We start from the raw sequence: 25886 nt of genomic DNA, 5'->3' as shown, positions 1-25886 counted from the left end.
AGGGTCCTGAGAGAACTCCACAGTCAAGCGTGCTTATGCTAGAGTAGTCTTAGGATGGGTGATCTTCCAGAAAGTGACTGTCGGAACTGTGCGAGTGAGGACAAAACACAGGGAAAGATCATGTGGTGATTTGTAGGGACGGTAACAAGTCTTTTAAACCTCCTGGACGCAGCAAACCGACCGTCGGATATGGATGGACTTACGGGCCTAGTGAGTGGACGTGAGGCCCATTAAGGAAAGTGGGCCTATGGACTGGGATTGGACATAGAGCCCACTAAGAGGTGGCGGTAGAGGCGTTGCAAGTGGTATCAGAGCCGAACCCAAACAAGTGTGGAGTCGAGTGGGCTCACACCGTCTGGGGTGACGGTCTTGGTGCGTAACGAGGACGTTGCGATCTGTTAGTGGAGGTGAATTGTGACACCCCGGTTTTAGAGACTTGCGCAAAGGTTTAAAATAATTGATTTTGACCACCTATATACCAAAGTGCACTTATTTTTTCGGTTAAGGGTCCTGAGAGAACTCCACAGTTAAGCGTGCTTATGCTAGAGTAGTCTCAGGATAAGTGACCTTCCGGGAAGTGACTCTCGGAACTGTACGAGTGAGAACAAAACACAAAAAAAGATCATGTGGTGATTTGTAGAGACAGTAACAAGTCTTTAAATTCTTCCGGACATAGCAAACCGACCGTCAGATATAGATGGGTTCACGGGCCTAATGAGAGGACGTAAGGCGCATTAAGGAAGGCAGGCCTATGGACTGAGATTGGACATGGGGCCCAGTAAGAGGTGGCGGTCGGGACGTTACAGGTAAATAGATTATAAAATAGTTTTTGGATTTTGTTGTTCGAAGACCCATTTTTTACATTCAAGATTTTACACTAAATAGTTTCCCTAAAAATTAGGAAAATTAGTTTTTAACTTTTCTTTACAAATAAATATTAAGAAAAACTAGAATCCAAGTAATTAGAGATTTTAAGAAAACTTACGATTCTTCTATTTTATTCTGTTTTTATGTAACTATTTTTAAAAGTACAACAATTAAAATCTATTACAAACACTAGAAACCTAAAAATCAAAAATCAAAAAACAAAACTAAAAATCAAAAACTATTATCTAAAATCCATTTAAAACTCCTCTTCCATTCATGGCCTAGTTTTTGATTTTTGGAGATTTTAGTTTTTGCAAAATTTTGAATGGTAAGTTGATTAGTTTTTGATTTTTATATATAAATATATTAGGAAAAATTAAAAGGAAAAAAGTCATGTTGGAAAACCCACAAAATATGGTTCCTAGATTTTATGAAGTAATTGCCAAAATCATCCAAAATCTATTTTTTCCAATTTTCAGGAAACCTACTTTTTTGTATAATCGTAAATGGCTAACAAACTGGAGTTTGCCGAATCAAAAGCTAAAATTGATGCAAAATAAGATGACATTAAAGGCCTCAATGGTACAAGATTTAGATATTCAATAACATCTATGGTAAGAGAAAATATTATCATGGATCGAGAACCAAAGAGTTTGGAAAACCAGTTTCAAGAAGAGCCTCAACGGCTTTATCAAAGAAACTAATGAACTGACGCCTTGAATGGCAAGAGATTTTGAACCACTTTTTGACTTTTGATTTGACAAAAACTAGTTAATTAACCATTCATGATTCTAGAAAAAGTTGATTTCCTAAAAAAATTAAAAATTAGGAAAACCAGATTTTAAGAAATTTTGGTTATTAGTTCATAGAATCCAAAAATCAAATTTTGTGGGATTCTTAAAAGATTTACATGACTTTTTTTTTCTTTTTAAATAATCCCAAAAAAAGAACTACAACTTCAAATATAATAACTTTAAAACGTTTATAAAAATATATAATTATATAAAAACTCAAAAACTAAATATAATTGATTTCTAGTTTTTGATTTTGCAAAAATTATAAAGTACCAAAAACTAAAAAAATCAAAAACCAAAAATTAGAAATCAACTAAAAATCATATTACACAGTATGAATGTACTTCTGATAAACCCGTTTAACCTCCTCACGAAACCAGCTTTTCGGATTTTATGAATTAATTGCCAAAATCTTCTAAAATCTATGTTTTTCCAATTTTCAAGAAACCTACTTTTTTTATAATCGTGAATGGCTAACAAACTGGAGTTTGCCGAATCAAAAGGTAAAAATTGATGCAAAATCAGATGACATTCAAGGCCTCAATGGTACAAGATTTAGATATTCAATAACATCCATGGTAGGAGAAAATATTATCGTGGATAGAGAACCAAAGAGTCTGAAAAACCAGTTTCAAGAAGAGCCTGGACGACTTTATCGAAGAAACTAATGAATTGATGCCTTGAATGGCAAGAGATTTTGAACTACTTTTTGGCTTTTGATTTGGTAAAAACTAGTTAATTAACCATTCATGATTCTAAAAAAAGTAGATTTCCTAAAAAATTAAAAATTAAAAAAACCAGATTTTAAGAAATTTTGGTTATTAGTTCATAGAATCTAAAAACCAAATTTTGTGGGTTTTTTAAAAGGTTTACATGAATTTTTTTATTTTTAAATAATCCTAAAAAAATAACTAAAACTTCAAATATAATAACTTTAAAATGTTTTTAAAAATATATAATTATAAAAAAACCGAAAAACTAGATATAATTGATTTCTAGTTTTTGATTTTGCAAAAACTAGAAAAACTTCAAATACCAAAAACCAAAAACCAAAAATTAGAAATCAATTAAAAATCATATTATACAGTATGACTGTATTTCTGATAAACCGTTTAACCTCTTCACGAAACCAGCTTTTCAGATTTATAGATTCCCAATCCATGAATATCTAGATACTTTATATATCTAGATTCTCACATTTTTATCTCTTATCTTTGATTTTGCAAGCTTCACTTTTTCTCATGCCATGGCTCATGGCTGTCACCGATTATCTCTCATGTGGATTTGTTTTATGTTTCTTTGGAATGTTGAAAAGGGTCATGCATTTATTATCTTATATAATAAAACCAAAGATAAGAGAAAAGAAGAATGTGAGGGCATCTCCAATGGAGTCTCTTTAGATATGTCCTCTTACAAAAAAGTGTTGAAAAATAAATCAGAAACAAAATAAATATGTAGAGTCGTCTCTCAAAACAGAGATTTTAGAGATGGTAAGAGACGCATACGTGGTGGTTTTTGATTGGTTAAAATTTTAGACAAAAAATATGTTTTTTCTTTTTTTCTTTTCCTTGACTTTCTCTCTTGCTCGACAAACTTGATCGATCAAGTAGTCAATTTCTTTATCCTTCCTTCTCTCTTGCGAATTTCTTCAAACACACACAGCTGTCTCAATTCTTGCTCAATTTTATTGATTCAAAGTTCTATTTCACTCAATTTTGGCTCCAGAATCCATCTGTATCACTCTCTTTCACTCCCAAGCAAGGTAACATCTTTATTTCTCAATATTTTCGAATTCACCAAGTTTGTTAAATTCTGAAAATTTCTTGTATAACTCGATTTACATGTTAATAGGCTTAGATTATGCTTGTTTTGTGAACCTTGGGTAATGATTATTGGAGCTTGTTTTGCTTCATTTGGTGAAATTTTTTGAATTTAAGTGATTTTGGGTTCTTAATTTGGGAAAGTGACGAAAATAGTAAAAGCTTGGTAGACTTTGGGGTTTTTAATGTCTTTGGCTTGCTGTAATATTGCCTTAGAGTTATGAATTATAATTGGTTTGATTCCCATTGAAATTTGGCAAGTTCAGGATTTTAGCAAAATGTGTGAATTTTGAATATTTTTAGAACATTGAGAATTTGTTGTGTATTTGTGGTTTATTTCTCTTGCTTTGGTTAATGAGAAAATATTGAGAAAATACTTGGAGAAATGGCTTGAATGATGTTGTTTCCTTTGATCGGTTGTATGTTTCTTATTAATGAATGAGTTTCAGTTTTAGTGTCAATGAGTTTATGTGTTCTTGAATGAGCTTTATGACTTCAATTTTGTAATCGGTTTATCTTGTAATGATGATGTTCTTGAATTCGTGAATGTCACAGTGTGTAATTTTCATTTGGCTGTGTTTTATGCAACAGAGAAGATTATAAGATATGTGAGTTGAAGACAAGAAGAAGAAGAAGAAGAAGAAGAAGAAGACAACAGAGACGACTATAAGACATTTGACATGTAATTTTCATTTGGCTGTGTTTTATGTCATGTTTGTTTAAATTTTATGAAATGCAATTATTTCTCAATTTGAAATTTTAAAGAAACCCATGTGGTTTCTACCATTGGAGGCATCTAAATTTTATTGATATTAAAGGGTCTGTAAACTAAAAACAAACAAATTTAATATCTAAAATAATGTTGAGAGACCATGAGAGTCTCTATGCATTGGAGATGACCTGAGAATCTAGATATTCTAAATTAAGTAAATATAAGATAAGCAGAAATCTGAAAGATATTTAAAATCTGCACCTACTATTTTTCTTTTTTGGTTAATTACCCAATATGGCCATTTTAGAAACAATGAATATTTGAATTTGAATGGATTGTATTTTTTTTTCCTTACGTAGGTTTATTTTTATATTTCTAATATTGTGAGTTGTGACTCGTTTTCACTTTTATTTTTATTTTATAGGTTATAAATTTTGTTTTCATTTATCGAACCATCGTATCCTAAAAGCTTTTACTACCATGTTCGGGAATGTAAATCTTTCTCTATGTCAACCATGAGTTTTTATTTTTGTGCCACTTCATGTTCCATCATCTTTTTACATGTAAATTTAACGCTATCTTTAATATAGAGAATTTCATTAAAACTGTCACTTTAAAACTAAACTCACCACAAATTCCACTTTCTAATAATCCTTTCTGAAACTACCACTTTTTCATTTTATAACACAATATAATGAAAGGAGGAAGATGATTTGAATCGCTGGGTTTTGATGGGACAATTTTGGCTGAATCCAAAACAATATTAAAGGTGAAATTTTTTATTTTCCATTAGGTTGTGTTATAGAGAATTTTAGATTTCTCTACAATATTGATCTTAAATAAATAACATTTAAAATATAATATATCGGAGAGAATACAAAGAATTTCTTGGATTTATGTTTGGATTTTGTTGAGTACAACGTCGACGTACATTGATGACAAACAATAATATCTGCAGAAGTTGGGCAAGTTTGAAAGGAAAAAAATATATTCAGTATTTTCCTCAGAGAGTTCATCAATGTTTCTATCGATTGTTGTCCTCAAGAAAGTTTATTAGTGTTGTCCATCAGAAATTCATCAGGGTTGTCTATCAATTGGCTAGCATATATGCATGCTAGAAAATAAAGTCAATGAAGACTGAAACAAATTTAAAGTCTTACATACATATGGTCAATCAATTAATACCTAACTGGACCTTCGATCTTTTCTTTGTCAATAAATTAGTCCACTCCTAGTTTACGATTTATGCAAATATATGGAAAATATTAGTAAACAGGTAATGGAAATAATTGTACTAGTCTACTAGATCTTGTCCATCGAAACAAACCTGGTTAGTTTGGTCTTCAGCACTTGTCTCAGCCTCTAGGTGATCACTTGTGGTATCTTGACGGTTAGGTGTAGGATACTTAGATGATTTGTAGGATGGACAACAAGTTAGGAAACTAACGAATAATGGAAAGTGGACAAGTTAGTAAACAGTTAAAGGACGAAAATGGACTTATTGCACTATATGCAAGATGGACAACAAGTTAGAAAAAAAATTACTACATACACTGAATATGGTCGACCAGATCCTTTCTACCGAATATGGTCTATCTGTGATCCATAGTGTAAACACCAGTGGACTTATGTAGGAAGTCAGGGGGTCAATTGACCCCCCTGAAATACTAAAATATTTTTTGTGCATGTACATCAGTGAAATATCATTAGCAAAGTTGGTTTGTCCCTACTAAATTGATACACCATAACCCGAGTTCGAGTTCAAGTTTGAGTGTAAAATTGTGGCTAGATCGTGAATGACGTCTTTCATAGGTGCATTATTTGTTTCATCATCTAAGCGATCATTTGTGGTTTCAGAAGATCTAGAGGTTAGACAAGATTAGTTTAGTAAAAGTGGACAAGTTTGGTCTACTGGCACTGGATCTGGTCCATTGAAAAACAAAAGACAAAATCTGGCTAGAGAATGTGGATCTAGTCCGCCGGATGTGCAGCACACATCCTCGAATGAAACATCGTTGCTCATCTATAGTGAAGCATACATATCAGATGGAGGTTGTGGTCAAAAAATGGTTTTGGATGAAGAAATAGCCCATAATATGTTGGTTCAACATTAAATGTAAGAAGATGAAATGTTGAAAGTTGAAATAAGAGAGATGGAGATTTAGAGAGAATCGGAATTTTATTGGGAAAAAAGAAAAATCATGGACAAACTTTACGTTAAATAAAAAACAATAGCATTTATCTATTTTGTTGTTAAAGTTATATATATGTAATTTTGTCATTCTAAATAGAGGTTGTGGCAGTATTGGCAAAAAAAAAAAAAAAATAGAGGTTGTGGCAGGTGGGAAAAGACAAAAACAAAAAGTGACATTATTGATAAGATTTGTAATTGTTCTTAACAAAACTTGTATATTTTTCTTTAATTTATTCAAATTTTTGGTTATCCTTTATTCTAAATCCTAGAAACTGAATTTGAATCAAGATTCCTGCTTATTAATTACTAACCCGTGGAAAACCGCGGAATGAACTTTTCTTTTGATGAAAATTTGTAATAATTTATTTTGTTATTATCTTATTATATAAAGTATGGTTTCAAAAGTTACTAATTCATAAGATCGTGACATGTGTCAAAATCTTATTAAGTTGTAGATTATTAAAATAATAAAATTATTATAATAATAATAAAATCTTATTATTATGTTGTAAATTATACAATTTTGTAATAACTAAGATATATTAACTATAACCTAAAAATCTAATAGATTTTATGAATTATTATCTAGAACTAAATTTTTAAATTTAAAATTTATAAAATAGATCAAAAGAAACAAAATACAATATTGATACACAAAATAAAAATTCTGAACAACATTTACTAATTTCAAAACATGAACAAAAAGTAGAAATGAAAGGTGAAAAGGATACGAAAGACCTTGTGTGTCTTCTAAAAGTGAGAATGTGTCATGTGCTTTAGACCTTATTCATCTAGCCTTTTTACATATGCTCCAAAATTTTGATTCTACTTATTTGTTTCAAAAACCTACAAAAGTCACATAAAAGAGAATAAAAAAATATTTTAGTTACATAAAACTTGATATTACTAAATTTAAAATTTTATGTTAGAGGTAAAATGTGATGTTTGATGAAGAATTTTGCTTGCTATTTATAGAGAAATTTGTGGTTGTGCAACTAAAAAGACGTCAATTTCCTATACGAGTTTGCTATGCAATGACTATCAATAAGAGCCAAGGTCAAAGCTTTTTAAAAGGTTGGTTTATATTTGCCACGTCCAGTATTTTCTCACAGACAACTATATGTAGCCCTCTCCAGAGTTACTACAACTACAGAACTTCAGATTCTTAAAAGGAGACACAAAACACTACGACAATAATGTTCTATAAAATATTGTCTACCAAGAAGTTTTCAACAACATATGATTTTCAGAGACAATTTCGACTTTGTTCTATTTGCTTTTATTTACCATGATATTGCTTTCAACTTTGTTCTATTGGTGAAACTTTTTTAATGAGAAGACAAATTTTCCTTATTTTTTTAAACCAAAATATACACCTACTTTCTCCTTTTTTAGTTTGGAATAAGTAAGATTAATACGTTGACCCAAAAAAATGGAAGATTAATATATGCATCTTCTTTTTCTAATACTGTATTTTAAAATTTATTATAGTAGTTTTAGACTGTTTTATTTAATTTATATTTTTATCTTTGAATTATTTGAGATTCATATATTATTGTGCTTATAATTTTCTATTATTTCTTTAATTATGTCAAATTAATTTTCTTCTAATCTCTCAACCTTGATTGGTTGGTCATATACCTTTTTATTTGTGCAAACATAATTGTTACCATTCGTTCAATCCCAAAAGAAGATAAAGAGGAAAATGTCATCAATCTAATGGTTGGATAAAATAAGCTAATCAAACACAAGCTTACAACAAACATAGATAGATTGGAAAAACATAAATCGTTGTTGAGCTCGGAGACAGAGGCTACATCATGGTGTGTCAAAGCAACTTCCACAAATACATTGGCAAATTTAACATTAGTTACTACCAAAAGATTTTGTGACGTTGGAAAATGATCTTTAGTTTTATTGGTTGCTGGAGCAAGCCACTTTAAGATAGCTAAAAGACCTGAACATTTTCTCTCCACACAGGAGGAGGGCAGAGCCAATGTTTTTCTCTATGGTGGAGGAGGTTGGATGCAAGGTTTATCTCCCCAAGGGAAGAAGGTGGGGGAGGTTGGACGAAAGGTTATCTCCCCATTGGAGGAAGGCGCAGCCAAGGTTCTCTCCATGATGGAGGAGGTTGGACGCAATGTCTCCCCATAAGGCAAGAGGGTAGAACTGAGGTTCTCTCCATGGTTGGTCATGCACTATTTTGATGTAATTTATTTTTTATTCAAATTTTCTTTTGAGCTAAAAATTTTAGTGATTAAAGAAACTATGCAAAAATGAAAGGAAAAAGACATATAATAGTTGGCTTACTTTGTTAATATGGACATTTTTTAGGTGGTGGTAAATAATACTCCATTTGTAACATACAACTAGGATTTACCCTGTGGTACATCACATGTCCATTTTTTTATTATTTTGTTTGTTTTATAAATTAATAACTCTGTGCATTCTGAAGAAATTAACAGTCAAATATTTATAACAAATATATCAAAATTTAAGTTATATTTATGTGTTAGTTTTGTTTTGTTTAGTGTAAGATTATATAATTATATTTAACTGTTAATTATAGGATTTAACCCACAGTTTACCGCAAAATAATTTGTTCTCTACATTATCATAAATTACTCAATTTAATATATCTAATATCCTAATATTAATAATGTTAGCAAAATAATGAAATGATCAATTATCTGTGTAACACCAGATTAATGATAGTTAAATTTATATTTATATTGATCCAAATCATTCGCACAATATAATTTTATTGTGTGTTATTTTAACTTTTAATTGTAAATATTCATTATATATGAAAATAACTCAAATGTAAAATAATATATATCTGAAAATACTTGTTTGGTTACAAAAATCCTAAAACAATTTTTAAAATATATATCCGTTTATAAAAATTCAAATCACATCATATGCTGAAAAAAACCTAAAATTTTATTCACTTTATGTATTAAATAGTAATTCAAATAACTAAATATAAGATTAAATAAAAGTGAAACGAAAATTCTATTTTAATATAACATATTGCTTTAAATTAGGTAGATAGATTTTAGGAAATTAATATTATAAAATAAGGAAGTGATTGTCTTTGGTTGTAAGGATTGTAGATAATTTAGTTGGGATTTGTTTGGATACAAATATAAGAGAGGATGACACAAAACTGTGCTTAAAAAATATTAAGATAGATATACCTAGGTGTAAAAAATACACTTTCTAAAACGACCTGAACCGTTTTTTTAATAATAAATACAACATATAATTAAGCATCCCATACTACTTAATTAAACCACCCAAACCAAAATTCCTCATTAAACCAATAACAACCAATATGCACAGCGGAAACATACCAATATTACAGAAACGATACATCATCAATACAATAACATTCCTATCCAATCTATCCAGCAACCTAACATAACTCTAACCAAGGTTCCAACATAAATAATATAACCAACATCACACAAACGAGACCCTAGATCATCCTCCTCCTCATCGCCATGATTCCACGCTACACATTACATGCACCACAAACACAATGAGATGCGTGAGTATTACCAGAAATACCCAGTGAGACGATCCTCCCATCTACGAGCTATACACACAAGAAAATCAAGAGTACAACCACAAATAAAACATAACAAACCAGCCATTGAACAGAACATCCAATAATACATTCATCACACCTACAAAACTTCACACAAAACAAGTTATACAACCCAATCGCTTAGATAAGCTCATGGTCATGCACTCACCTTATCAAGCTGATTCTAACAACAAATACAACCAGGAGAAATTCTCCTCGCGTCTGAAACAGTCCAGAAACGTCATACAACAAGTGACACAACCAAAAACAACCTTGAAGCAAACTGGACAGAAACATCAGAAAAGAACAATCTTAAAGACGAAACCCTAAAATAAAACCAACCGTTAATTATCAAATCCCTCCGGTGAAAAGCTAGTCCGAGACGTCACGAAGCATCCCACAAAATCTCGTGCCGATCAAAAACCAGACGAGACCACGATCTCAGTTACAATCTCCGATGGTTCCAACTCGCGTATGAGAAAACGTGTCTCACGAAACTGCATATAACTCATCGAGTTTAAATCCAAATCCACTTCTGTAAAAAGGAGAACGACGATGAAAGGCTTGGGAATAAAACTACCAAATTTCGTTACCTTTGACAACGATTTGATATATCGAAACTGTTTCTTCCCAAACTCTAACGATTCTGCTCCTTCTCCTTCTCCTTTAATCTCCTTCACACCACAATAGGCTCTCTCCTCTCTCTATATCTCGTTCTTCCTCTCAACACAAGTATTGAATAGCATCCACGACCAAATAGAGAGAAAAGGCGTCCATATAATTATAAATACATCACTTAGGGTTTCCCAAAACTGGCTCTAAACCGGGTGAACTTAAACCAAACCGTGCAATTTCATGATTTCACATAAATTGATCGGTTCTTCCACTTTTCTTTGGGACACGGGTGTTACAATTCTCCCCCTCTAACAAAAGATTCGTCCTCGAATCTTACAACACCGTTCCTCCACCAAGGACCTCCGTGCAACCGTCACTACAGCCCGCACATTCCTCGACCGGACTGAACACCGTCAGTCAAGGTTTTCCGTGCAGCTGTCGCGACAGCCCGCACATCCATATGACCCAATGGTCTGCATAACCCTGACCCCACTAGTCAGGACAACCCAAAACACGAGATCAATCTTGACCTCCGAGGTCTACATCCAGTCACTACGCTCATAACCACGTTCTAGACATTGTTTGCTCTCTCACTCATACATTCTTAGGTCGCAACCTTCGAACTGCACCACCTGCACTCTCAGACCGTCGTCCTCGAGCCATACCGTCTCACTCTCGGATCGTCACCCTCGAGATCTCGGTACCAGGGGAACTACTCATCCCCTCCGGGGAACTAATCATCCCCTAGGAGAACTAATCATCTCCTCTGCCGCCCTCAGGGTCGCAACCCGTCAAGCCCGCGGTGCACCAGGGGAACTAATCATCCCCTCAGGAGAACTAATCATCTCCCCAGGAGAACTAATCATCTCCTCTGGAGAACTAACCATCTCCACGTGAGCAAACAAGTCCTAACGTCAATAAGCATCTCCCGACCGGAACTACCTCATGTGATTCGCGTAAAACATCGCAATGCTCTACCAATCACCAGAATATTACCACCACCATGACCACTCTTCAGGCCAACTCAAAACATCTCAACCATTTGGGTGTTTGCACACGCCCTTTCCATAAATAGACAAGTTCTAACTGTTCATAGAACTTTCTACTTATTTGCAACCGCGCTTTCCGTAAATAGGCAAGCTTTAACTATTCATAAAACTTCCCATTTTAAGAACCCACACATTCCGTAGCACCCTGACATCACCAATCAAAAATCCATGAGAACTGATCATCTCATCTGTGACCACTCTTCAGGTCAACCTCTAAACATTCCCGCCACTCCAGGCATTCCACATCCCCTTTCCAAAAATAGTCAAGTCCTATCTATTCATAGAACTTTCTATTTATGGAAACTTCCCTTTTCTGGAACTTTTTATTTTTCCTTTGCAACGACACTTTCCATAAACAGCAAAGCTCCATCTCCCTAAACACTTTCCATATTTAGAAACTTTCTATTTATAGAAACTTCCCACTCCTAGAATCACATAATCCCTTAACCCATCCCTCGTCAAAATTTCATAAGAACAAATCATCTTATTAAATCTGCAATAAGGTCATCTCGGTCTGAGCAAAACCTGTTACCACACTCACAGAACCTGCTGGACCTCCAACAACACCAGTAAGCACATCGGCCACACAATGTCTCAGAAGACCGCCACACACGGGCACACACTAACTCAAAATTCCGCCACAAAGACCACACAAGCCCCTCCAAGGCACACACAGCTAAAAAATTGACAAATTTTAACTTCCATAAAACTTTCCATTTTTAAAACTTCCCTCTTTTGGAAACTTTCCACTTATAGTAAATTCTATTTCGGGAAACTTCTCTCAACACCCCCGCTTCACGAAAATTTCGGACTCCGAACACCACCTCATCTTGTTAAATAGTGGCACTCCAGCCACTCTAGGCGAAGTAAGTCTCCAACTTAACTTCTTGGAAATCCCTTTCCAACACATCCACTTTCACAAATCACCGCCAATGGTATTTCCCGATACCGGCGTGATCCACCAATTTCCAACAACTTGTCAATAGCCAACTGCACCTCCCGTACAGAAGCTAAAAACACTACACAACTAACAACACATAAAACAACTTACAGTGGAATCTCATTGAAGGCTCGAAGAGGATGATACTAGGACTCCATACCACATACAAATTGACTAACTACTCATAATCAATTCCATCACACATCATCATGCATCAAACAATAGGAAGATAATTCAACCAATTAAATTCCTAAAACGCTCTAAACCATCCATTTAACCATCCTAGAACCGTAAGGGCTCTGATACCAAAATAAAACGACCTGAACCGTTTTTTTTTTAATAATAAATACAACATATAATTAAGCATCCCATACTACTTAATTAAACCACCCAAACCAAAATTCCTCATTAAACCAATAACAACCAATATGCACAGCGGAAACATACCAATATTACAGAAACGATACATCATCAATACAATAACATTCCTATCCAATCTATCCAGCAACCTAACATAACTCTAACCAAGGTTCCAACATAAATAATATAACCAACATCACACAAACGAGACCCTAGATCATCCTCCTCCTCATCGCCATGATTCCACGCTACACATTACATGCACCACAAACACAATGAGATGCGTGAGTATTACCAGAAATACCTAGTGAGACGATCCTCCCATCTACGAGCTATACACACAAGAAAATCAAGAGTATAACCACAAATAAAACATAACAAACCAGCCATTGAACAGAACATCCAATAATACATTCATCACACCTACACAACTTCACACAAAACAAGTTATACAACCCAATCGCTTAGATAAGCTCATGGTCATGCACTCACCTTATCAAGCTGATTCTAATAACAAATACAACCAGGAGAAATTCTCCTCGCGTCTGAAACAGTCCAGAAACGTCATACAACAAGTGACACAACCAAAAACAACCTTGAAGCAAACTGGACAGAAATATCAGAAAAGAACAATCTTAAAGACGAAACCCTAAAATAAAACCAACCGTTAACTATCAAATCCCTCCGGTGAAAAGCTAGTCCGAGACGTCACGAAGCATCCCACAAAATCTCGTGCCGATCAGAAACCAGACGAGACCACGATCTCAGTTACAATCTCCGATGGTTCCAACTCGCGTCTGAGAAAACGTGTCTCACGAAACTGCATATAACTCATCGAGTTTAAATCCAAATCCAGTTCTGTAAAAAGGAGAACGACGATGAAAGGCTTGGGAATAAAACTACCAAATTTCGTTACCTTTGACAACGATTTGATATATCGAAACTGTTTCTTCCCAAACTCTAACGATTCTGCTCCTTCTCCTTCTCCTTTAATCTCCTTCACACCACAATAGGCTCTCTCCTCTCTCTATATCTCGTTCTTCCTCTCAACACTAGTATTGAATAGCAGCCACGACCAAATAGAGAGAAAAGGCGTCCATATAATTATAAATACATCACTTAGGGTTTCCCAAAACTGGCTCTAAACCGGGTGAACTTAAACCAAACCGTGCAATTTCATGATTTCACATAAATTGATCGGTTCTTCCACTTTTCTTTGGGACACGGGTATTATACTTTCAATGGTAACATACATAAAAGATTTGTATATAGATATAAATAGGTATATTATAGCAAATTTTTTTCAATAAATAATGTACAATAAATTTTAATATATTTTTATTAAATTTAATTTTAATAACAAACTTTAAACCCGCACATCGGGCGGGTCTTTATCTAGTGTTATATATAATTGTTTGTGATTGAAAATTTAATTTGCTTATATTAAAATTTTTGTATTTTATAAATGTTTATTGAAAACCTGTCAATAAAACATTTGCATAATGAATAAAATTGTTTAAAGTTGTAAAAAAAAAATAAAAAAAAAAATTGTTTAAACCTTTGTCAATTAAATGCAATTTTTGTTATAGTTGTGAAGTAAGTAAAAAAATATAACTAACATGTAAAAGAACAACTAAATATAGCTAGTGAAGGTTCTGAAAAACTTCTTTGAAAACAACATTCATTGTTTTTCTTTCCGTGACTTCCATTTTTTGTCTGTAATAAGCACCTTCAAGCATTGAATATATTTAAATCTCAACTTAGTTTTATTTTCCTAAAAAACGGTGGCTAAAAGAAAAATATAACTTTTTAAAATAGATAAGATACTATATCTATATCTTTTATTTTTTAGTTTATTAATTTTTAAAATGTAAGCAAAATTTTATATATTTTATTTGATTAGATTTTTGATAAAAAATTTTAACCTGTGCTGGAAAAGTTTTTTGATAGAATTGTGGTTTTATAGATTTTATTCGATTAGATTTTTAAAATTTTAGCTGTTAATTTTTTTAAAGACAAATTAGTTTTGATTTTAATAGACTTTTTTTTTTTACTTTTCTACAATTTATTTTATTTTATGTGTCCCCAATTTTTGTTTTTAATTAATAATAGAGAAATACCCTAGAATAGCACACTTTTAAGTTTTTCTTCCAAAGTTAGCACACCCTCTCCAATTTTCCAAAACTAGCATTTACTAATTAACATAATAATTAAGAAAAATCTAAAAAATAAGAAATAATTGATATAATTTCTTTGTTTCATGTCGTCTCTTTTATCTAACCTCTCACGAAATATCTAAAACGGAGATAGCCCCAATTCTCTTGTTCTCACCGGAGATTACCTAATTCTCATTGCTGGTTCTCACGAGCTCCTCCTTGTCCCCTTTAACCCGAAACGAATCGTCATGAGATTGTGTTCTTCTCCCCTGCATTTTTGGTTAGATCTACTTTTTATGAATGTGGATTCAATAAAATCTCTCAAAATTTTGCTTTGAGGTCGAATTAGATAGAGGCTAATGGTGTTGAACCGTCGGCAGCGATGCTATTGGGTACATATTCGTCATGTGAAAGTCACAATGGTTTTGTCGGCAGCAGCGCTGGTCATGACGACGTTAAAAGAGCTGGAGAAGGTGGAGAACATTAAGCATAATGTTTGGTGATGTGATTGAGATCGCAAGGATCATAAGGCCACTCATAAGGAATTGAGTGGTTTAGTGAGAGAGATCTTGGGGACTTGTGTTTCTGTTGGGTCTATTGTGAATGGTAAAGATCCAAAGGATATTCAACAAGATTCAAGATTGTGAAGTTGAAGTTCTTGAGAATTGAGATGAGGTTTGTTTCTTTCCTTTATTTCTTCTATTTGAGGTTTTTGTTGTATATTTTAGAGAACAACAACGACTTAACTTAGTTCAACTCAAATTTGTGTTCTTCTTGTACTCGTATGAGTTTTTTTGGAAGAAGTTTCAATCTTAGAACTGTCCCATCTATTTAAGCTAGACAAATTTGGAATGGTTTTATGAGAATGGTAACTGCTAGTGTTATTGTTAGAGGTCTGTTTGCTTATTACTTTGGAATTTCATTCATATGTTAATCATCATAGAGTTTCTCACACAAATAATGATTGGAATTAAGCCTTGTCTAAAATTCAGGAAGCATTGTTGAAAATTTAGGAAGGGGTTCATAAATATTAGGAAGACCTTCATGAATGGATTTTATGAAGTATTTTAGTGTTTGTCTGTGATGTCTTTGAAATGTTTCTTTACAAAATATAATTATCTTGTATCTTGTGTTGGAGAAGTGTGTGATATCTTTGATGTGTTTCATTGTAATGTGGATTTTTTGTTTACATATTGATTTCAGCAAAGAAGAAAGAAATGGTGTAAGAAAGTTGAGTATGTTGTTCCAAAGAAGAAACGTAGAGTTGATGATGAACAAGATGTTCCATGGTGGAGCACCCAAAACCATCCTGAATTTAAGCAAGAACACTTTAGATATGTAATATTTTTTAACTATTATTTTTATGAAGACCATCCTGAATTTCAAGAAGTGATTCCTAAATATTATTGAACCTTTCATAAATTTAAATATATGTGTTTCTAAATATATTATTTTATGTATTTTGAATCAATGTGTCAAATATTAGTAGATTACTCCATTACTGAGGGATAATTATTTTATTATTGTGCACATTCTGATGTTTCTTGTCATGAAGACAAAGAGAGAGATCTTGAAGAGGAAAAGAAACAACTATGGAGATGGTGGTGAGAGGCAGGGGAAAGGAGCAAGAGCCATGGTAGCAGATATTAGAGTGTTGATGAGAAAGTTATGGTAATGGAGAAGAAGAAGGTGCAGTTTGCGAATGAGACAATGAGGCTTCATAAGGAGATGGAGATTAGAATTATTGATTTGATTAAGACTTTTAAAGCTCAACTTCTTTAGTTTTTTTCAACTTTTTAACTCTTCCTTTGATTCCTCCTCTTGCTAAAGAGAAGAAATTATTAGTTAAGCCAATCAAATAGAAGATGATGCTATGTTTATTGTTCTTCTTCTCTCTTTTAGTTCTGTGGACTAAACTGGAAATCCAAAGTTAGCTGTTTTCAGACATTTAGGAAGATCTTCTTAAACTCAAGGACATCGTTCTAAACAATATGAAATCTTTCTTAAATTTAAAGAAATGAGTTTTGACCTATCTTTTTATTCATGTTTTGCCTCAATATATTGCAAACTACTCCATTTAGTGAAGAATACTGATTTTATTTGTGTGAACATTCTGATGTTAAGAAATTCTAATTTTTTATGAAGGTCTTCCCGAATTTCACACCGTCCTTCCTGAATTTCATACAATCCTTCCCCAATTTCATACAATCCTTCCTTAATTTCATATAATGTTTCCTGAAGTTCAATCACAAGTAAAACAAAGTGCTAACAGAAATATGTGACACTATTATGATGCATACAAGTACCAAAACAATCTATAAAAATTTCACAAGTTCCATACATGTCTAAATAACAAATAAAGTAAAACTGGATCACATAGCTTGAAAAAATCTCCAAGCTCTGTTTCCTGCGATAAAAGGTGAATTTTATCAGAGAATATGTTTCAGGAAAGTCTTTTTGAATTCTCAATAGTGCTTCCTGAATTTTTAAATGTGACTAAGAAAAACATCAATATACAAGAAACAACAATAAACAACACACAAGCAATAAGCAATAAAGATGAAAACATGGTATACGACTATAAGTAATAAGAAAACTGAGTACTTATCAATCACTCTCTTAATAAGAAATTATTAATTAAGCCAATCACTCTCTTCAGTTCTTTCAAGCTTTGGCACTTAGTACGATGCTCAAGCTGTATATATCTCCAACCATAGAAACATATAAGATGTTTTTGTTTAACTCACAAAAGAAACACTTCAAAAGTACGAATCTAAGCCAAAATGAAACAACCTGATCAACAAAATTGTTAAGCGATTCAATACAAAGCATCTTCAGCCTTTCATTCTCTCCAGATTCCAAATTCTATTTAGAACAATTTAGATACCTCAACAAAGACTAGCAAATATGATGAATGCAAAGCTAAAATTAAACATCATCAACAAACCCTTCTTTAAGAGGTTTATTGCTAATCTCAAGAACCTCTCTTCTGATATCAACATCGACCTCATTCAATCTGCTTCTAAAATCCTAAGAGAAACAAAATCATGAGCTATATATGTTGAATCCTTCTAACGACTTAATAATCACTTCAATGCATTACGAGAGTCAAATTTTAAAATATGTATGGATTTGTTAGTACCAGTTTCAGTAACCCCAAAATTCCTCATGGCGAAAAACACTTCCGCAGCTTCAGAAACAATCTTCGATTATGTTAGTAATAGGAGAAATCGTGTTTCAACGACGGATACAATAACCAGAAGACAGAGAAAAGCTCTTTCAGTGTAAATCTGATCGAATCAACAAAGAGAGGATAACCATACTGCTGGAGAAGAACTCGAAGATTTTGTAGCTTTTGTGTCGCTTTTTATCTCCAGTGATGGGAATCGCAGGCGGAGCTTGTTTGGGTTGAGAAGATGAATCGTGTCGGTGGAAGCAGAGAAGAGACGACATAACCTTTAGTTTTATAAATAATTTAGATTCTTCCAAAAATTAATAATATATAAATTTGTGCTAGTTTTAGAACATTTAATAAAGTGTACTAATTTTGGAACAAAAACTTAAATGTGTGCTATTTTTGTCAATTGCCCTTAATAATATTTATTTAATTAATTAGTTAGTTTTAATTAATTTTTTTCATTGGCAATTGAATATAATATTTTTACATATTTTAAGATTAGTTTCATATTTATACTTTTTAATTAATATAATAAGATATATTTAAGCTTAAAAAAAGTCGACACGATCGGTACACAAATTATATATGGAGATCAGTAATATTTTTGTTTTCTTCTTAATAAAATACATTTTTTGGGGGACCTAAATAATAATATGGTTCTCTTGCTAAACTCAGTACCTTTCCACACGGCAACGACCGTATAACTTTGGGTTTTTGCTTGGAATAGTCTAGGCCCTACAAGAAGAATTAAACAACAAATGTTTGAAATGTCCAAAGACTAGATTATTTTGTTTAAAAGTGGAGACCGGCCACTAATCTTTAATTTTAACCTCCGGTTCTTTGGTTCTTTGGATCGTGTGCAACTGTGCATTACCAACTGGTTTCTAATTTGGAAACCGACCACTAATCTCTTTGGATATAAACAAAACAATTAATTAGATTTCCATATATACGTGCTTCTTCATGCCTGTGGCTAACAAAGGTTGTCTTTTATCAACAAGGAAAGAGAGAACTATCTTGAATTATTGATGAGTAGTAATCCTTACTAATCTTTTCTCCAAACATTATGGAAACTTTGAATTACTTCCAAATATGCAAAACTAAGTTGTTTCATGAGATACCATTATTTATAAAACATAAGTTATTTTCACAACCCCATTAAAATGTGTTAATGCATGTGATCATGTAGTTTATTTAGGGGGGGGGGGGGGGGGGGGGCGCTCTTTGAAGTTTCTGCCGTAGAGAAACATGAGCAATGGATGTCTCGATTCCATCGCGTTTACCCGCACGATGCTGAGAAAACGAGTAGGTTTGAGATCTAAGATCTTTAAGAAGAACTTAAAGTTCGTCGAGAGCTTCAACAGGAATACGAACAAGACCTACAAATTGGATGTCAACAAGTTCTCTGATCTCACCGACGAGGAATTCCAGGCGAGGTACATGGGGCTGGTGGTGCCGGAAGGTACTTCATCACTGGATTCTTACAGAACGGTGTCATTTAGACATGAAAATGTCAGTGAAACCGGTGAGAGCATGGAATGGAGACAGGAAGGGGCCGTTACACCGGTTAAGAACCAAGGACAATGTGGTATGCGGTTTAAACAACTAGTGTCACTTCCTGTAAAATAGCAAGATTACGGATCAAAACTGCATTATACTTTTAAGTATATACATACGAAAAGTTCATATTATCCTTAAACAAATAAAAAATAGTTCATATTATCTTAAAACACATGCATCAATAACTGAACAAATTTATCTACATATTTTCATGAGTGTTTATCAAAAATATGATTTAAAATTTATATGAAATTTACAACTACTACACTAATAATATATTAACCTTTTCTTTTTTTATTGAACTGGAGCAGGATGTTGTTGGGCTTTTTCGGCAGTGGCCGCGGTGGAAGGCATTACGAAGATTGCGAAAGGAGAGCTCGTATCCTTGTCTGAGCAACAACTGTTGGATTGCAACACAGAGAACAACGGATATGGCGGAGGGTTTATGGATAAGGCTTTCAACTACATAATAAACAACCAAGGAATCACCACAGAGGATAGTTATCCTTACCATGCATCAGAATAAACCTGTGACTCAACTCATTCCGTTGCTGCAACCATCAGCGATTACGAGGCGGTTCCTCAAAATGATGAGGAAGCTGTTAGATTTGGGTTTTACTATGGGCTTCCAACTCAAAACCAATTGGTAATGAGTGGAGATCAGGCCCTAACCCTTTATATATTACTCAAGTCCCTTCACATCTATTAGACGTGGGATCTTTTCTCCACACGTCCCCTCGAGATAATGGCTATTCTAGCCGTTAATCTCGACAGAATCCATCACGTCCCCTCGAGATAATGCTCTATTTTTTTTCAGCTATCTCGATGGAATTGGGCCTTCATTTGGGCCATCAATTAATGGGGTCATCGGGCCTCTATCCGGGACGGATTAATTAACGGGCCAGCGTATGTAAGCTCTGATACCATGTTAGATTTGGGCTTTACTATAGACTTCCAACTCAAAATCAATTGGCAATGAGTGGAGAGACCATAACCCTTTATATATTACTCAAGTCCCTTCACATCTATCAGATGTAGGATCTTTTCTCCACAGAAGCATTGCTTAAAGCGGTGTCTCAACAGCCTGTTTCCATCGGGATAGATGGATCAGGAGCTGCGTTTGTGCAATATTCTGGCGGGATATTCGACGGCGAGTACTGCGGGACGCACCAGAATCATGCAGTTACCATTGTTGGTTACGGGATAAGTGAAGAAGGGATTAAATATTGGTTGCTGAAGAACTCATGGGGAGAACAATGGGAGAAAATGGTTACATGAGAATCAAGAGAGACGTTGATGCACCTAAAGGAGCCTGTGGTTTGGCCGAATTTGCTTCCTATCCACTTGCTTGAAATATTTTTATAATTGGTTTTGAGTATATGCAGATGGGTTTTATTCAGAGTGCTGACAAATAATACCCTTATCAAGTAATTGGCCTTCTGCAGCCGCATTATATGTTTTGCAATCTATATACCTATTTAAACAACCCTTTAAACAAATAACCCTACTCCATATAAAATATTACACAAAATGCCACAGTATTTTAATACAAAATATAATAATAGAATCTTAATATTAATTTGTTGTAACCTGAAAATGATTATCCAAAAAAATAGTAATTATTAATTTATTAGATTACAAAAAATCATTAATAAAATATTTTCAAAATTATTTAATAAAATTATTTCAAAATTATGTAATAAAATAATTAAACAAATTCTATTTATTGTTTTAGAAAGCTTAGGAAACAATAACAAACTATTTAGAAAATTATAAAACTTAAATTTATTTATAAAACTAAGATTAAATATTTACATATCTAAATTATTTAATAATAACAAATATATATTAAAATTAGGATACAACATTGTTTATATTTTTAAAATATATCTATATACTTATTTAAGCTATGTTGTTAAAAATTTAACCAGTTCTGATGTGACATATTACGAAAATACTATTATATTTTAATTATTCTAATAACTAACAAAAGAAAAGTTTAGATTTGTTTACAAAATAAGAAAACTCTATTTATTGTTTCATAAATCTTAGGAAAATAACAAACTATTTGATTGACTAAAACTTAATTGTTTATACACAATATTCACTATATAAACAATACTAAGTGTATAATATTGATAATATACATAACTTAATTGTAATTTTCATCTATAAAATTAATATACAACATGTTATACCAATAACTTCAATTTGTAAATTTGGTATATTAAGATCTCTAAACACGATCACATCAATTTGTAATACCAAATCACGGGTCAATACATGTTTTGTTGGATTTTTTTGGCTTTACCGAATGTATAATTAACGAATTTGATATTGCACCAAACCAAAATAGTAGTACCAACTACGGGTCGAAATCAGAGTATGACCTTAAGTAAATTAAATATATGATTTTATAAAATGTGTAGAATTAATAAATTTTCTACTATTATTTTGTAACAAACAAATCCAAATTTACATAAATATTTCTTCACGCTGGTAACATTATTCTACAAAATATTAACGTGTATTAATGAGTCGGGTAATAAAACGGGTAATGAGACGGGTAATGAGACGCTCAAAAATTAAATTAATATCCGATACTCGATCATTATTCATGGATAATATAATTATTATACCCTTCACTCGATCCTAAAGCTGCGGCTACCTTTTTTCGGAACAGATACAAACCAAAAAACGGGTTCAATACGGGTATCGGTAGTAGTTTCCAGACCTACCTATTAGTAGTTTAATATGAATTAAAATTCACCATATAGTACTATATTATATAACATGTAAATGAATGATACAACATAAACATAATATTAACAAATAACAAAATAAAAAAAAATTTCCCGCGCTACCAGCGTGGGTTATTATCTAGTTTTTCGTTTATAAATGTATGTGTAAGCTTTGAACCAAAAAAAAGAAAAAAAGAGTACGTTGGTGTAACAAATATAATGTTTTCAATTGAAGAAAAACTCCGGAGGTAACAAATTGAACATAAGCCTTATATTATATATTCTCCAACGGTGAAAGGAGATTTGAGATTCTTCCATGTATTAATTTAATCATATTATTTATTTATTTAAATTTCAAATAATAATAAAAAGAATAATTAGTTAGATGACACATGGCCAGCAACGTTTCCTAGAGTGCTTCAATAAGCAGCGATTCTCTTCTTTCTTCCTTCCTTTTCTATTTTTTTATTATTATAATTGAAAGAAATGGTGTGAGAAATCCCCACTGGAGAAGCTTGCACCACCACAAGTCGGCCTGCGATTTTAACCCGACCCGACCCGAAATTTTCGGGTTTTGGTTCGACCAAATTTAGGGTTCGGTTTTATTCGGATGGATTGAAAATCTAGTTCGGTATTCGACCCGAAACCGACCCGACCCAAAACCCAATTTTTTATTTTATTTTTTAATAAAAACAAAAATTATACCGAAATATACCGTAATTTAATCGGTTTAAACCAGATTTGTACCGATTTCAATCGATTTTAAGATTTAAACCGGATAAATCCAAGATCAATTCTCATTCGATCCGATCCGATACCCGACCCGACCCGAACTAATTTTTTGTTTGGTTATGTTCGGTGGATTTTTTGAAAACCCAAATACCCGAATAACCGAAAAAACCGACCCGACCCGACCCATATACCCGAACTCGCAGGATTAACCACAAGGATCTCAAACTACAACGACCCGAGCTGTATCAGGATGCTCAAAAAGTCAAAATATACCATAGTACTTCCAGCAAACAGGGAACGTAAGTACGTAACTACATCTTCATTTCTCACTGAATTTATTGAACACTCCAAAAAAAGGTTTGTGGTTTAATAACCACTGTTTTGTCGTAGATTTGTCTTCTTTAGATGATTAAGTGTTTTCTTTGTCATTAATTAAATAAACAATGCTTAGAATGATAGCGTTATTTAAAGGTGCTTAGAGCATCTAATTTTTTTTTTTTTTTTTTTTTGTCAACAAGAAAATTAGCTCAAACGAGCTAATTTGATGGAAAATCGTTTACAAATAAAATATGATGTGAACTTTCACGCGCTTGGCGTGCTAAAGAGTCCGCCCTAACATTAGCATTACGGGAAACATAAATCAAAGAAAAAGAAGAAAACTCCTCCCTGTCCATCTTTATGTCGTCTAGATACGGTGCAAAGACCGGCCATTCGTGAGGAGAAGACACCATCTTCACCAAGTCGGAACAGTCCGTAAGAAACGTCACCTCCCGGAAATCATGTCCAATCATACATCGCATGGCCCACATAAATGCTTCAACTTCAGCGTGTAGCGGGGAAAGACTGCGCCTGTAATTGGTGGCTCCGAGCAGAGGGGACTCTCGCTGTACAGAAGTACAACACCATCCTGCACCTGAAAAAACATCAGACTCCTTCCAGGAGCCGTCAACAAAACATCGATACCCTGAATAAACCAAAGAAAGAGAAACAGTATTCCCCCGAGGTGTCTGAGAGGAAGGGGAACCACCGGGTGGACCCTCCAAATCCACGTCCTCCATCTGAGCTTGAAGCCAAGAGGATGCCTCCCCTTCGGCCAACCTCACCACCTCATCCGGATGTTCCTCTCGGTTCTCAAAAACCTTAGCATTTCTTGCTTTCCAAATGTACCACATGAGCCAAGGGAAAAAATCCACCCGGTTGCCTGGGTTATTCCGCCCTAGGAAATGATCCACATTAGCATAGACCGACTATGTCGGGAAGTTCTGCGGGCCCACCGGTACATGTGCCAGGGCCTAAGCCTGACGTGCGGGGGGACAACGAAAAAGAACATGATTAACCGTTTCTTCCTCCGCCCCGCACCGCGAACAGCCAGTATCACAAGCGACACCTCGCCGTTTCAGATTCGCCGAAACCGAAATACAACCAGTCAGAGCTTGCCACATAAAATGTTTCAATTTAGGTGGACATCGCACTTGCCAAACCCCTGCTAGGAGAGCGGTGATATCTGGCCCTGACCCAGTAGCTTTAAAGGCGCTGGGAACACCCAAGCGCGCTGTGTCGTAACCTGATTTAACCGTATATTTTCCAGACTTTGTAAAATGCCACCCCAAAGAATCCGCTGCGGATAACTACTCAAAGGAATAGCCTGAACCAAAGGAACATCCATAGGATCGAAATGCTCGAGGAGCCGATCCTGCCGCCAAGCGCGTGTGGAAGGATCAATAAAGTAACTTAAAGAGAGATTAGGATCTGGAGCAGATCCGTTTGAAAATGCTGGTCTTGGGGATTGGGCCGGAACCCAGGGATCAGACCATATATCGATGGTATCTCCCGAGCCGACCCGTTTAATAAGTCCTAAATTCACCAAAGAGCGAGCAGAGACAATACTCCTCCATCCATAGGAAGGAGAGTAAGAACGCAGCGGTTCCATCGGAGAAGAATTCCGGTAATACCGACTTTTAAAAACCCGGGCAAACAGAGAGTCGGGAAACTCAATCAGCCGCCATAACTGTTTAGCTAATAAAGCCGTGTTAAAATCGTCCACATTCCTAAAGCCCAAACCACCCAACTGTTTACTGCTACATATTTTATCCCAAGCTAACCAATGCATACCCCCACCCTGACCCGACGAACTCCACCAAAAATTGGCCACTGCACTCGTGAGTTTGGATGTGATTGTTTTTGGTAATCGATAACAAGACATCACAAAGCTCGGATCAGCAGTCGCAACAGACTTAACCATAACCTCTTTACCCCCTTTGGACAACAACCTAGCCGTCCAACCAGTGGTGTGGCTCTGTAGTCTATCCCAAACAAATGAGAATACCTTCGTCTTGGACCCCCCCCCCCCCCAAACTTTCTGGTATTCCTAAATATGATCCCATCCCGCCCAAGGTGGAAATCCCTAGAACACTCTGCATCTCCAATCTAGTCTGTTCATCGACTGTGTGACCAAACTGGATTCAAGATATTGCAAAGTTGATCTGCTGTCCAGATGCGGCCTCATACTGCGATAAAATATCCAAAACGACCCCACACTGAGCCTTATCCGCCTTACAGAAGAAAAGGCTATCATC

The 25886-nt window shown here is 34.1% G+C and overlaps 2 long non-coding RNA genes and 1 pseudogene across 3 annotated transcripts; 2 read left to right on the top strand and 1 right to left on the bottom strand.

The window, feature by feature from the left end:
• Positions 1 to 3027: 3027 nt before the first annotated feature.
• LOC104711442 (uncharacterized) lies at positions 3028 to 4370 on the top strand. Its single transcript, XR_755284.3, has 2 exons — positions 3028 to 3423; positions 4073 to 4370. It is a non-coding gene; the product is annotated as an uncharacterized LOC104711442 (long non-coding RNA).
• A 12659-nt stretch (positions 4371 to 17029) lies between these two features.
• LOC147938785 (uncharacterized) lies at positions 17030 to 18567 on the bottom strand. 2 transcript variants are annotated; one of them, XR_015565057.1, is made up of 3 exons: positions 18242 to 18567; positions 17441 to 17506; positions 17030 to 17334 (listed from the first exon to the last, which is right to left on the bottom strand). It is a non-coding gene; the product is annotated as an uncharacterized LOC147938785 (long non-coding RNA). The 2 variants fall into 2 exon arrangements; XR_015565058.1 differs by lacking the exon at positions 17441 to 17506 and having other exon boundaries at positions 18242 to 18542.
• A 776-nt stretch (positions 18568 to 19343) lies between these two features.
• Positions 19344 to 21189, top strand: LOC104715463 (senescence-specific cysteine protease SAG12-like; annotated as a pseudogene).
• Positions 21190 to 25886: the final 4697 nt, after the last annotated feature.

Source organism: Camelina sativa, chromosome 9, assembly GCF_030686135.1.
Source record: "Camelina sativa cultivar CO46 ecotype springtype chromosome 9, ASM3068613v1".
In the NCBI taxonomy this organism is placed as follows: Eukaryota; Viridiplantae; Streptophyta; class Magnoliopsida; order Brassicales; family Brassicaceae; genus Camelina; species Camelina sativa.
This window is presented reverse-complemented; position numbering and strand designations above follow the sequence as displayed.